Source organism: Physeter macrocephalus, chromosome 5 (genome assembly GCF_002837175.3).
Source record: "Physeter macrocephalus isolate SW-GA chromosome 5, ASM283717v5, whole genome shotgun sequence".
Taxonomy (NCBI): Eukaryota; Metazoa; Chordata; class Mammalia; order Artiodactyla; family Physeteridae; genus Physeter; species Physeter macrocephalus.
This window is the reverse complement of record NC_041218.1, coordinates 77,313,800-77,327,478: the sequence shown is the minus strand read 5'-3', so window position 1 is coordinate 77,327,478 and position 13,679 is coordinate 77,313,800. Positions and strand designations below refer to the sequence as shown.

Below are 13,679 nucleotides of genomic sequence, written 5' to 3'. Positions count from 1 at the left end.
CAGACCTGGCCCTATTACATCATGCCATCTCACTAGTGATACTGTTGTTTGGTACCTTCTCCATTCTCTCCTCCATTACTCATCTCTTACAGTTTTAGGGTGAGTCAGACCTGATGTGAGCTCTCATTCGGGCTCTTACTACCTGTATGACCTTAGTGCAGTCTTCCACTCTGTGCTTGCTCATAGTCCAATGGAGACAAATGTCTATAAATGTGCATTTTAATAAGCACTTCCAGAGATTTTGTTATGGGAGGAAGGGGTGAGGACTTTTCAGGGAACTGAAATCAGGAGATGCGGAGTGACTTGCCTAAGAGCATACGACTAATCAGTGGCAAAGTCCAAAATGGATCCAGTTTCCTGACTCCTGGTCTAGCATTTTGTCTATAAAAGCAGTGGCCTACTGGGGGTGAGGGCATAGGGGAGGGATCCACTCCTGTTGTCTCCTACCATAAAGCAGCTTGAATGTTCCTCTTCGGAAAGACAGAGCCACCCATTCAGCTCCAAGGTGTGCCTCCTTACCTGCTTCCCCTTCCTCCCAGCTCTTCCCAATGTTACTCCCTTCTTCAGGCTCCAGGTAAAAACCCGGTGTTCACTGCAGATACCTTTTTTCCCCATCATCCCATATGTGATCTTTTGGAAGTCCTGTCAGTTTTCCTTTGTAGATAACTTTCAGATTTATTTACTACTGTCTCTCTCTCTACCGCTACCACCCCAGTCTAAATTTCCACCATCTTTCACCTGGACCATAACTTTCGGTCTGTTCTCAGACAGAATTTTTTACAACGTGATTCTGTTCTCTCTCTACCACTTGGTTAAAAACCTTCAATGACTCCCTAGGGCTGTTAGGTTGGAGGTACCACATGCCGTGACCTCCAGTGCCCTGCAAGTTCTGGCTATTCAGACTTACCTTGTACCATTCTCCTCTCTGTGCTCCTTCCAGTTTCCTTAAGGTGTCAGCTCCTCCCTACCATAGGGCCTTTGCACATGGTACTCTTTTGCCTGGGATACTTTTTTTTTTTTTTTAATCTCTTCTTCTTTTGCTCAGTCAGTTCCTACTCACCCTTCAGATCTTAGCTCAAGGCTCACTTTCCCCAAAAAACTTTTCCTAACTGCTTCCAGTTATAGGGACTCCTAGAACCACTCCCTGCCCCCCCGCCCCGCCATGTATGTTTATCAGTCTGTAATTCACACACTCATTTGCAGAATTACTTGATTGATTTCAGTCTTTCCCCCCTTCTTGTATGTTCTATGAGAGCAGATAAAATGACTGTTTTTGTTCACTATTGTTCCCCCAGTGTCTAGCACAGTGCCTGGCACATAGTAGGTCCTCAATAAAAATTTGTTTAATGAATGAATGAAACTTACGTTTAACTCTTCCTTAAATTTCCTCTTGATGTGTCTCATCTGGCTCCAACTACCCAAGAAGAAATAACTTGCACATCTTTCACATACTTACATTTAGTTGGGCACATGTATATACATGTGTGTCTTTTATGTTCTCTTTATCATAAGGTAACTTCTATACTCAATCTCAGCCATCTTTATCAATACTTTATAATCTGAGTGTCTCAGATAGGAAATAGCAGGGGCCTTGTGACTGTAGGGAAGGGAAGTACTTTGTAAATTACCCTTCCTCTCTCTCTTTTACTGAGCTGCTGGGGAAGTCCCTTTGACCATGAAAGCCAGAGACAGTGAAAGCCAGAGTCAGACTGGAGGCCACAGACTATTATGGTTTTCATTAAGGCTTGGACCCTGGATTACTCAGAAAAATAAGATGGAGACCTATAGCTATTTATAGTCCACTGAATTCCTTTACCTGTGGGATTAATAGTATTAAGCTGCTCTCTGAGACTTTTTGGTTGATCATCTCAAGGGTTTTATACTATTATAAATCATGATCGCAAATTGCTTTACACTATAAGTTACACACAGAGAAGATCTAAGATTGGTAGATGGTTGGGTTCTGCAGTGTAGGGCACCTCATCAAGTATATGTTCAATAGGCCAAACAAAGTATTGGCCTGAGGCAGAGATGGGGCGGGAGGTTCCAAGATCCTCCCTGGGGCATCTGGGAGTGTCCCCAAGAACAAGAAAGTTGACATTGTGAAGCTAGGGATTATCTGAGGTAAGGCATGTGGTGCCTTTGCACTTAGTGCTTAGAAAGTGTTAGCCATTCTTTTATTCCTGTAGAGAACAAACAGGCACTTGTGCTTTAGTTGGGGGGGAAGAAATAGCACGCACAGCTCTTCTTTTCTCCAAGGCACGGGCACGTTGGAGTCTTTCTACTTGTTTATTAAGAAACTCCAATGGTCTGTCACACTTTTATAAAATGAGACTTTTCTTTTAAAAATGCAATCCTAAATAGAAGAGTCTATAACATGCTTCAAGTGTTGGCAAAGAGGAAGCTTTTTCTGAGTACCTTTTGTTGTGTAGCCACTGAATTCAGGCCTGAGCTATGAGAATTAGTCGTAAAACAGGTCCCCTATTGTAACTTTTACCACACTTTTACTCTTCGTTTATGGACCTTATCACACATGTTATTATTTGTTATTTGTGTCTTTTTTAAAAAACTGAATTGTGCCATTCCTACTAGGCCTCTGTGGGAGCAAGAATCTCTATTTTGATGACCTCTGTCTGTATCCAGAGGACCTAGAACAACCTCTGATGTAGGGTAGGTGCTCAATAACCATTTACAAGTATCAGTTCACTTCATCCTCCCAGGAGCCTGGAAGGCAGATATCACTATTATCCCCGTTTTATACATTGGGAAGTTGTGACACAGAGCGGTTGAGTAGTTTGCTAGTTGATAGCGGAGTCCAAATAGTAGCTAGATAGTAGAACCAAATCAGTCTAGATAGGTTAATCATTATACCTTCTGCCACAAATAAATGTTTTTTAAAAGAATGAAAGCTCCATGGGAATAGAGTTGGAGCAGCTTTGGCTATGTGATACATGAATCATTCAGACAGACATATTCAGGTTTCAGTTAGTTGGGAAGACCTAGCTAGTGTGTCCCTGAGCTCGGGGGAAGGGGTGGAGGAGGGGCCCTGGTGAGGATGTATTAAGTGGAGTAGGCAAGTCTGGGCAAAAGTACTCCAGGAGCCAATGTGGTCTGGCCTGACCTGTTTTACAATACTCCTCTTATTCTGGATTAGAAGTCAAGATCCCGGTTGTTTCTATACTTGGAAGCAGAGTGGCCTAAGCGGGAAGAGTATTTTCCAAGATTCCTGAAACCAAACATAGAGCTTGTGTGCATTCTAGTTGTACAATTTTTTCTAACCGTCTCTGATACTAGTGACAAGCTAGAGCAGGTAACAAGTTCAGGGAGGTTTGTGTTTGCCTGTGACATGCCCTCCTTCTTAAAGATGGCCTTATTTTTTTCAGGTCCTTAAAATGTAATTTTAAACAAGTTCTTTACAAATTATTTATGCTTATGTTTTTTAAAATGAAATCAACCAGCACAGAAGGCCACAAAGTGTAATAAAGTAACAGTACTGTCATCCAGAAATCTTTTGTGTATCTATCAGCCTGCATATAGTTTCATCCTTTTTTTTTCTCTCTCACATAAATGAGAACATACTATATTACGTGTTTTGAATTCTTTTCTTTTTAAAAGTAGATTTATTCTGGAGACATCTGGATTAGTATGGTAGATTGAACACATAATTTTTCTGCCTTCCAAAACTCCACTAAAACTATGGAAAGGGATTTCCTTTTAAGGCAAAAAGTTACAAAGATGGAGCAAATAAAAGAGGAATCAAAAGCTCTTAACATTTTGGAAGCAGAAATGCAGGTGGAAGAGTGACAACTGATGTAGTAGATCCAGGAAATCTGAACCCTAAACTAACCAAGGAGAAAGCTGAGAGTCACCTGTTCTAACCCAGGATGCCCAAAGGCTCAGCATCTGACACCTGGAAACATGAGTATTAGGGTGGTGAGGAGAGGGCAGTAAGAGATGTGAGGATCAGTGTATCTGGGCTGGGAATGCAAGACACAGGTGAAGGCATGGATTCTGTACTGAAAATAGTAATTATACACATAATAATGCATATGCATACTAAAGATTTTTTTCCATTTGGCTCCCTGAGCTCAGCAGTCAGGCCTTCATCCTCCAGGTAGGGGTAGAGTATACTGAAGGGAATCATATCTGTGTAAACAGAAAGACATAAAGATACACCATATTGCCCAGATCACTCTGCAATGAAGCTCAAAGTCAGTAAACCCCATCCTCAAGCTTAAAGCTTCCAATCATCCCTTTCTTCCCCTGCTTTTAAACATGAGCAGACAGCAGCTATGTGAGGACAGCAGCTAACATGAGAATGTCCAAAATAAACAGAAAAGCAACTTATAAGAAAGACTGTGCAGTTAGAAGAAAACCTGACATTAATATCCTCAGGGAAAATATTCCTTCCATGAAAGAAAAACAGGCTGCTATAAAAAGTAATGTTTGGAAACAAAAATAATCCTTGGATATTGGAAACATATCAGAAATGAAAAACTCAAAAGAAGCGTTGGATAAAAAGTTGAGGAAACTCCTAGAAAGTAGAGCAAAAAGGAAAGAGTTGAAAATAAAACAAAAAGAAGAAAATTAGAGGATGAGTCCAGGAGATCCAACAACCCAACAATAAAAGTTCCAGAAAGAAAGAGAGAGCAGAGAACATGAAGGGGGGAACATTTTTCCAAACTAAAGGACGTGAATTTTGAGATTAAAGGGGCCCAATAATTCCCCAGTGCAATGGGTGAAAAAATACCTCCAGCAGAATTGTGAAATTTCATTACCTTGGGAATGTGGAAGATTCTACAAGCTCCCAGAGAGAAAAAAACAGGTCACATACAAGTGATCAGCAATCAAAATGGCTTTGAACTTCTCAATAGCAGCACTGGAAGCTAGAAGGCCATGGGCAATACTTTCAAAAATATGAAGGACATTTATTTCCCACCTAGATTTCTATAGAAGCCAAACTATGAGTCAAGTGAAAAGGTGAAAATGAGAGGCAAATGTTAAAAAATTGCAAAAAGTCCCCCTTCTCAGGAAGCTCCTCGAGGATCACTCCATATCGATGAGTAAATAAGCCAAGAAAGAGGAAAACATGGAATACAGAAGATCCATCACTGTGGAGAAGGGAAGGGAATCTCCTGCAGAGTGGTGAAGGGAGATCCCAGGATGACAATTATGCATCAGATATAGAGGGCAATCAGTACAGATTGAAACAGCTTGACTCAGGAAGTGGGTTGAGAGCTGTCATCACCAAGTCTTCTGTTATTGTACCAGTCCTTTTTAAAAAAATTATTATTGTGGTAAAAAACATGTAACAAAAATTTACCATCTTGGCCATTTTATTTTTAAATTTTTTTATAAATTTATTTATTTTATTTATTTTTGGCTGCGTTGGGTCTTTGCTGTTGCACACAGACTTTCTCTAGTTGCAGCGAGTGGGGGTCACTCCCTGCTGTGGTGCATGGGCTTCTCATTGGGGTGGCCTCTCCCATTGCAGAGCACAGGCTCTAGGAGTGCATGGGCTTCAGTAGTTGTGGTGCATGGGCTTAGTTGCTCCGCGGCACGCAGGATCCTCCTGGACCAGGGCTCGAACCTGCGTCCCCTGCATTGCCAGGCAGATTCCCAACCACTGCACCACCAGGGAAGCCCTTGGCCACTTTAAAGTATACAGTTCAGGGCTTCCCTGGTGGCGCAGTGGTTGCGCGTCCGCCTGCCGATGCGGGGGAGCCGGGTTCGCGCCCCGGTCTGGGGGGATCCCACGTGCCGCGGAGCGGCTGGGCCCGTGGGCCATGGCCGCTGGGCCTGCGCGTCCGGAGTCTGTGCCCCGCAACGGGAGAGGCCGCAGCAGGGGGAGGCCCGCATACCACAAAAAAAAAAAAAAAAAAAAAAAGTATACAGTTCAGTAATGTTAAGTATTTTACACTGTTGTGAAATAGAGCTCCATAATGTTTTCATCCTACAATACTGGGAGTCCATACCCGTTAAAGAACAACTCCCCTTCCCTCCTTCCCCCACCACGCTACTTTCTGTTTCTACGAATTCAACTACTTTAGAGACCTCATATGAGTGGAATCAAACAGTATTTGTTTTTTTTGCAACTGGCTTTGGTTACTTAGCTTAATGTCCTCAAGGTTCATCCATGTAGTAGCATGTGACAAGATTTCCTTCCTGAAGACTGAATAATATTCTATCGCATGTTTATACCACATTTGGTTTATTCATTCATTCATTGATGGACATTTGGGTTGCTTCCATTTCTTGACTATTATGAATAATGTTGCTATAAACACTAAAATACAAATATCTCTTTGAGACTCTTCTTTCAATTCTTTGTGATATATGCTCAGAAGTGAGATTGCTGGATCATATAGTAGTTCTAGATTTTTAATTTTTTTGAGGAAGTGCCATATTATTTTCCATCCCATTTTATAATCCCAAATAGTTTGCAAGGGTTTTAGTTGCTCTGTATCTTTGCTAGCACTTGTTATTTCCTTCCTTCTTCCTTCCTTCCTTCCTGCCTTCCTTCCTGCCTTCCTTCCTTCCTTTCTCCCTCCCTCCCTTTCTTCCTTTCTTTCTTTCTTTCTTCCTTTCTCTTTCTTTCTTTCTTCCTTCCTTCCTTCCTTCCTTCCTTTCTTTCTTTCTTTCTTCCTTCCTTCCTTTCTCTCTCTCTCTCTCTCTCTCTCTCTCTCTGTCTCTCTCTCTTTCTAGTAGCCATCCTAATGGCTATGAAGTGGTATCTCATTGTGGTTCTGATTTGCATTTCTCTGGTGATTAGTGATGGTGAGCATCTTTTCATCTTGGCCATTTGTATATTATCTTTGGGAAATGTCTATTCATGTCCTTTGCCACATGGTGTATATATAAGGATCCAACTTCACTCTTTTGAATGTGGATATCCAGTTTTCCCAGCACTGTTTGTAAAAGAGACTGTCCTTTCCTCATTGAGTTGTCTTGGTATATTGGAAAAGGTCATTTGAAGTTTGTTTCTGGGCTCTCTATTCTATTTCATTGATTTGTATGTCTAGGTCAGCACCATATTGTTTTGATTACTGTAGCTTTATAATATGTTTTGGAATCAGAACGTGTGAGTCCTCCAAATTTGTTTTTTTTTTTTTAAATAATTTTGGCCATTCAGGGTCCCTTGAGATTCCATATGAATTTTAGGATAAATTTTTCTATTTTTGCAAAAAATGCTGTTGGGATTTGATAGGGATTGCACTGAATCTGTAGATTGCTTTGGGTGGTCTGAACATTGTACTAGGTTGTTTTTTTTTAAACTGTATAAAACTGCTGGAAGATGAGTTATTGACCAAAATGAAGTATAAAGTAAGAAAGTGGAAAATGGGAGACCAATGTGAACTGATAGATTGCCTGATGTGATTGACCAGTAGAATATTGTACTGAAAGGCCATTGGACAGTGTGGAACAGTTAGTATAATAGTTATAAAGATAGGCAAGCTAATAAAAAACAAGGTGATTATTAAATTAAGAGAAAAAGAAAAGAAGGGAAGCATTATCCCAGCACATTATACTGCTTGGCTGTGATTAATATTTGCATGGGTATATAATGTAAATATTGACTATTTAGTTAATCAAAAAGTATGATGTAAATGAAGTTGTGAGAGAGAAAGTACAGTGTTAGGAGACCTGGACCTTCATCTGCCCATAATAGGAAGTTAATAATGCATCAAAATACAGAAGTGTCTTTGATTGTATAGAGCCATGCTATCCGATACTATGGTCACTGGCCACATGTGGCTACTGAGCATTGGAAATGTGACTGATCCAAATTGAGATATGCTATTAGTGTGAGCTACAGGCTGAATTCTGAAGACTTAGTATGAAAAAAGAATGCAAAATATCTCATTAAGAATTTTTATATTGATTACATGTTGCAATGATAATATTTTGAATATATTGAGTTAAATAAAAGATGTTAGTAAAATTCATTTCACTTTTTTTTAACTTTTTAAAAAATGTGGCTACAGGGAATTTAAAATTACATATGTGGCTTGCATTATATTTCTAGTGGGCGGCACTGATTAAGAAATAAGGTGATATGTAAATGTTACAAGAAACATGTAAGATAGTGAGAAGTGATTGTCTCTGGGGAAAGAACTGGGGGGACTGTGGAGGTGTGGAACAGGGAATTACTGTTTTTTGTTGTAAGCCTTTTATTATAATTTGGTTTTTAAAATGAGTGCATATCTGACTGTTAAAGACAATTTAATTAAAACATTTATTTGTCCAGTTTCCCTGTTCGACATGGGTTTATCTGATCTTTTAGGAATTGCATAATAGTCCACTATAAGAAGTTACTGTAATTGCTATAATTAGTCTTTTTTATGGATACTTAAGTTGTTATTAGATTTTTTTTTTTGCTATTTTAAACATCGCTTAATGAATATTTCTTTTTTTTTTTTTTTTTTTTTTTTTTGCAGTACGCGGGCCTCTCACTGTTGTGGCCCTCTCCCGTTGTGGAGCACAGGCTCCGGACGCACAGGCTCAGTGGCCATGGCTCACGGGCCTAGCCGCTCCGCGGCATGTGGGATCTTCCCCGACTGGGGCACAAACCCATGTCCCCTGCATCGGCAGGCGGACTCTCAACCACTGCGCCATCAGGGAAGCCCTAATGAATATTTCTGAACATAGACCTTTGCCATATTATATCTACAAGATGAATATCCAGAAGTGGGCTTCTGGGGCAAAGTGTATGTGTACGTAAAATTTTGATAGACCTATCAAATTTCTCTTCTGAGAAATTATACTAGTTTACAGCCCCATTAACAATACCAGCTTCTCCACACTTTGATCAAAATGGAAATTATCAAATATTCTTAGCCCTTATTCTTTTGTTATTATTTGTGATGTTGGGCATCGTGTGTATGTTTTATTGACCAATGTTTTCACTCTGTTACCTCCTTTGCTCATTTTTGTTTGGGCTTGCTGTCTTTTTTACATGACTTATAAGAGTGGATAGATCCTTTCTAGATTGATTCCGAGGGCTATTGTAGATGGGAAAGTTGTTTGTCCCCCTAAAAGAAGACCAATCCAGAAGTATCTGATGAGGGAACAGGTGAGAATGTCTCTGTTGGTGACATTTCATATTTGGCAAAAAGTCATTTAAATAAATAGAACCACATGTGTCCCAGAAACAAAAGCAGCCAACCAACCCTGCTAAAATTGTGGCTGGTTATTAGGGTAATAAAAGATTGTTTTGAGGAGGAAAGTAATTTTGTGGAGAGAATAAGACTGGCGCTTTTTTTTGTTGTTGTTATGCAGGCCTCTCACTGTTGTGGCCTCTCCCGTTGCGGAGCACAGGCTCATCGGCCATGACTCACGGGCCCAGCCGTTCCGCGGCATGTGGGATCTTCCCAGACCGGGGCACGAACCCGTGTCCCCTGCATCGGCAGGCGGATTCTCAACCACTGCGCCACCAGGGTAAGCCCCAAGACTGGCTTTTTTGTTAGATCTGTGCTCTTTCCTGACTCCTTTATTTAACTTCATTCTGTTTCCATAATTTTTCTTCAACCCTAACCATATGAAAATACTGTATCATTCAGTCTGAATATTTACACACACACCCTGCTTTAAAAAAAAATACAAACTATGAAATGGTTTTCCCCTTCCACATTCTTCTATCCCTTTACTCTCCAGAAGACAGGACTCAGGAGCAGAGGCTGCTGCAAAGACGGGGCCCACCCCTTGGATACACATGGTCTGTTGAGTTCAATTAGAAGGATGCACACAGGTGTTTATAGTCATCATTATTCTGCCAGGGGAAAGAGTCATTTCTGATATAGCAGCAGCTAGTGGTAATTTAACTTCTCTTTCCCCCAATTTAGTAGTAAAATGTTTGCATAAAAATGAAGAAGAAAAATGTGTTGAAGATGGAGAGGTATGTGATGGAGGTATGTAAGGTGCAAATCAACACAGGGAGGTAATAGCTTAAAATCTAAACATAAGTATCTCTCCATTTATTTTTCTTAATTTTGGTTCTCTTCACACAGAACCAAAAGCCCCAGATAATGTCAGAAAGTACATGTCTTTATCACTATGGAGGTTTCTCCTCAGCCACCCCAGACTGTAGGTTTGTATTGTCCTGCTCTTAAACATCTCTCAGGGAGGGACAGCTCCATGACCATCCTCAGAAAACCATATGAGTGTCAAACCCTCTTATAAGTCAGAAGGGTCTTGCTTCACTTAGCTAGGATCATTTCCTCTTCTGTCCCTTATGGATATGCAAAGAGGCGAAACCACTATTCATAACCTAGCAACCTTCCACAGACTTCTTATATCACTTCTATCCTGGCTTCTTCAAATTACAAGAATGCTCCTCTGTGATACATTTTTTTTTCTCTGCATGCTTGAACCCTTGAATAATTTCACAGCTCCTTTCTGACTTCTCTCTCCATATGACACCAAAATTATTCTCTTTTACTGTTGATATTTGCAACTGAGCATTTAGCTATTTTAATGTAACTCGTGGTAGAAATTGAAAGTGATGGTGTTGTTTTGCCTTTGCTGAAAGACTTCATCTTTTTCTCTCCCGCTTCCAGCCTCCAAACTTCAGCTCCAGCCACCAGTAATAACAACCTGTTCCTAGGGCTTACAATATAAATTCAACAAAATTTATGAGTTCCAGCATTGTGCCAGAAGACTTTTTCTTAGGAAACACTCCCAACTAGAATAATTCATTGTTACAACAGCATTCTCCAAAGGTCTGCCAAAATTCTAGGCACCAGAGTTTTGGAGGGAAGTCTGGTAGAGCCCACCACGTGGGCACATGCAGGAACCTCTATCTCTAACCTCTGAAGACAGATGAAAGGTCTATTGAGATTGAAGGAGCAAATACCATGGGATTAGAGCTTGATATAATTTACTATGCAGTTAACTCCAGCATAATAATGTACAACACACTGTCAAAGGTTTCCAGTAGGGTACTGATCCCCACGTCCCCTTCTCCTGCCTTAAGGCATTGGTGAACCTAGTTCTTATGTGAGTGTGGATAAGGGAGCTTCCTTCCTTCCATTCTGGCTTAGATCTCTGTGTTCTTGTGCTATGCTAGTCAGGGTAGGGGTGGCCAAGATCTTGAATGAAGAATCTTATTCTCATCCTCTGTTTTTGTGCTCTTTCAAAGTTCTATCTACAGTTCTTGCCAATCATCGAAGGAGTGTGTGGTAAGCCTATTGCTTTGTCACTTATTACTGAGAAATAACTTTCCTTCTCTCTTATAGGTAGTCTTGTTCTGCTCTATGCTCCTTTCCTCTGGTGATCTGACACTGCATTCTGTCCATTCCCCTTGGCTGGAAAAATTACTTCAGCTTTCTTTCCCCCTTTTTTTAAGAATGAGTGTTGTCTCTCCTATTTACAGCACACGTTCAATAGAGAAAATATGGAAAACACCAAAAGCACAAGGGAAAAACGATTCATAATTTTACTATCCAGAAGTCATCACTATTAGTATTTTAGAATACATATACATACATGTATATATGCATTTTAATTTATATTACAAGATAACTGTCATACTGTGCTTCCTATACAGTTTTTCATTAATAGATTTTATTCAATTTTATTGACATAGATTTTTTTCTATCACATATTATATTGCCATGCATATGATTGCACAGACCTCTTTGCTCTCACTTGACATTTTCTTCAGAATAAAATCCTAGAAGTGAAATTGTAGCATCAAAGGGCATGTACATTTTAAGGCTTTTGATAAATATTGCTGCATTGCCCTTCATAAAGGTGATACCAGTTTGCTCTCCCACCAGCAGTATATGGGAATGTTCATTGCTCAAGACTGTGGTCAACAGCAAGCACTTAAGTTTTTTATCTTTTTCAGTTTGATGAGTATAAATAGTATCTCAGTGTTTAATACGGCATTTCTTTGATATGAGCCTGAATATATTTATGTGTATTTCATGGTCAGCTATACCTTTTTTGGTGATTTGCTTCTTTAGATCTTTGGTCCTTTGTTTTGTTCATCTTTTTATTTCTTTGTATTGATAAATAAACTCCACTAACTCCCTGGCAACGTGGCAGAGTGGTTATTAGTCTGGAGCCAGACTGCCTGAGCCTGAATCCCATTCTACTTCTCACTGGCTGTGTAACCCTGGGTAAGTTACTTAGCCTCTCTGTGCATCAGTTTTCTTGTCTGTAAAATGAAGATTTGTGCTGACCTCAGATGGCTGTTTTAAGGATTAAATAAATTAATATATGGAGAGCACTTAAAACACTGGCACACAATAATTGCTAAATAAGTATGTTATTATAAATACTTAAGATACCCTCCATGTTGTAAGAATATTGACCCTTTATTATATATGTTGCAAATAGTGTCGCCTATTTTTTTTTTTCTGGCCTCACCGCCTGGTATGTGGGACCTTAGTTCCCCAACCAGGGATTGAACCCACAGCCCCTGCATTGGAAGTGCAGAGTCTTAACCACTGGACTGCCAGGGAAGTCCCAGTGTCCCCTATTCAAAAAATTTTATATATAGTTTTTTAACCTATGAAATTCTGGAAATCAAATTTATCAGTTTTCTTCCTTTATAATAGCTTCTACCATGGTATAATGCATAGAAAGTTCTTTCGCATTCCAGTATTATGTAAATATTACCATATTTTTATTCAGGGTTTTGTTTGTTCTCTCATTGTTTGTTTCATTTAAAAATTTTAAATTATGAGAACTACATGGAATTAATTTTGGTAAATAGAGTGTAGTAAGATACTAATATTATTACTTTTTGATATCCTGGTCTCTTATCTTCCTATTTATTTAAAACACCACCTTTATGATAAATCATCATATATGGTGATTGCTCCTATGTACTTGTTAGTTTCTAGACTTTCTATTCCATTTCACTGAGCTCACTGTCTCTCCTGTTACCAATGCCACATTGCTCAAACTATTGTAGTTTTAAATATATCTTCTTTTCTGGCCGTGAAGGTGCTTCCTTTGTTATTTCTCCTTTTTATTTTCTTAGCTAACACATCTCATTAACTTTGGAATAATTTTTTCAAATTTCAAAAAAAGCTTTTTATAATTGAAATTTGAATTAAACATAGAAATTATTGTGGAATGAGTTGACAACTTTACAATGCTGACTTTTCTCATTCAGTAAGCTAATTTATGTCTATTTAGCAAATATTTTACATATTTCAGTAAAATTTTGTTTTGTTTTTCCAAGCCTGATTTTAAAAAATATTGTGGAAAAAGCACATAATTTTTTCTTATTTAAGAAAAATATAGGTCCTATATATTTCCTTTTAGATTAATTCCTGTGTATTTTATGTTTTTGTTGTGCTTTGGGAATAGAATATTTTTCCATTATATATAAAATTTGCATCATACATGGAGGAAAGTCTTTGTATATTTTATAACTGGTTGTCTTACCAAACTATCCTATTAATACTAATAGATGTTACTTGATACGATTTTTACTAGGAATCATATCATTCGATTAGTATTTTTGTGGCTTCCGTATGCGGGCCTCTCGCTGTTGTGGCCTCTCCTGTTGCGGAGCACAGGCTCCGGACGCGCAGGCTCAGCGGCCATGGCTCACGGGCCCAGCCGCTCCGCGGCATGTGGGACCTTCCCGGACCGGGGCACGAACCCGCGTCCCCTGCATCGGCAGGCGGACTCTCAGCCACTGCGCCACCAGGGAAGCCCTT

The 13,679-nt window shown here is 39.5% G+C and overlaps 1 long non-coding RNA gene across 2 annotated transcripts in view; it reads left to right on the top strand.

The window, feature by feature from the left end:
• The window catches only part of LOC129392140 (uncharacterized), a 153,189-nt gene that overhangs the window by 30,569 nt on the left and 108,941 nt on the right, over positions 1 to 13,679 (top strand). For both annotated transcript variants that reach the window (XR_008617424.1, XR_008617425.1), the window contains exon 2: positions 9,280 to 9,438. This is a non-coding gene — a long non-coding RNA (uncharacterized lncRNA). The remainder of the gene's footprint in view (positions 1 to 9,279; positions 9,439 to 13,679) is intronic.